Source organism: Arvicanthis niloticus, chromosome X, assembly GCF_011762505.2.
Source record: "Arvicanthis niloticus isolate mArvNil1 chromosome X, mArvNil1.pat.X, whole genome shotgun sequence".
Classification (NCBI taxonomy): Eukaryota; Metazoa; Chordata; class Mammalia; order Rodentia; family Muridae; genus Arvicanthis; species Arvicanthis niloticus.
Window position 1 is genome coordinate 95541209 of NC_047679.1, and position 1663 is coordinate 95542871.

A 1663-nucleotide genomic window follows, 5' to 3' on the forward strand; every position below is an offset into this window, starting at 1 on the left:
CCTCAACTGTTGAAGCACCTCAGCTAGGGCTGGAGTCATAAGGAGCCCTCACCACTCCATGATGCAATTTTTAACTGGCTTGATCTTGTGCAGTAGCCTCTACAACTGTAATAATTAGACTCAGTGAGATAGATGATAGACAGACAGACAATCATACGTATGTATGTGTGTATGTATGTATGTATGTATGTATGTATAAATGGAGGGCATTAAGTTGGGAAGTAGATAGAATAGAATGAGTGTTCCTGGAGGAATTGGAACATGTACATAGAGATAAATATGATCAAGACACATTGTAGACAGCATGAAATTTTCATAGAATAAAATAACCCTTCTGTTTTTTAATCAGACTAACTATATACCATATTTGACCTGTCCTTTTCCCTGTCAATATACTCCTCTGTCCATCCATCTTTATTGAAAACTCCTATATTATGATGGTTAATATTGATGATCATCTTGGTAGGATGTCTGGGTAAGTCTATAAGAGAGTTTCTAGATTGAGTTTCTAAATTAGGTCAACTGAGGTTGGGAATATCTATCTTCCTTAACTATAGATGGCACTATTCCACAGTCTGGATTTCCCAAGAAAATAAAAAGGAGAGTGTGAACTGAGTGCTGTCATTCATAGCTCTGCTTCCTGGGTGTGGGGACAATGGGACCAACTGCCTCATGCTTGTGCTATCACATCTTCCCCTTTTAAATAATCTATATCTCCACCAAATTGTGAGCCAAACACTCCTTCAGTCTTTAACACATCTTTCTATACTTCATCACAGCAACAATAAAAGTAACTATTACAAACACATGGATGACAATCAATTCTACCCTCATCAGAATTCTGGATAATTGGCAAATCCATAATTCGTATGGATTTACAATTATATCTCCACAGAATTTCAACATCTTCAATTCCAACTACTTTAATCTCCACTCCACTTCAACAATCTAATCCACTGCTATAGGAGATTTTCTCTCTCTCTCTCTCTCTCTCTCTCTCTCTCTCTCTCTCTCTCTCTCTCTCTCTCTCTCTCCTTGGTGTATTGTGTGTGTGTGTGTTTTCTTCAGATAAATATCCCATTATAGCTTCAACTTCTATACTAAGGACTGTCCAACCTTTTTTTTTTCCAGATAAATCTGTTCTTGGTCTTAATGAGCAGTTAACTTCCACCAGAGACCTTACTGTCTTATACTCAGTCTACACATCATAACCAATCACTCTTTTCTTCCATTTCTTTTTTATTATCTTTAATCTTTTTGTACAGTCCAGTCATTATCTCTCTCCCATTCTGCCATCCAACAGTTCCTCATCCCATTCCTCCTCCCCTGTCTCCAAGAGAATGTTCCCACCCCCACCCCCAAACACACCCACCAGGCCCCACCATTCCCTGGGGGCCTCAAGTCTCTCAAGGGTTAGGTGAGTCTTCTCTCACTGAGGCCACTGAGGCCATACCAAGCAGTCCTCTGCTGTGTATTTGTCTGGGGCCTTGGATCAGCTAGTGTAAGCTCCCTATTTGGTGGTTCAGTGTCTGAGAGATCGCTGGGGTCTGGGTAGATTGTGACTGCTGCTCTTCCTATGGGGTTGCCTTCCTCCTTAGCTTCTTCCAGTCTTTCCCTAATTCAACCACAAGAGTCTTTGACTTCAAACAGTTGGTTGGGTTTA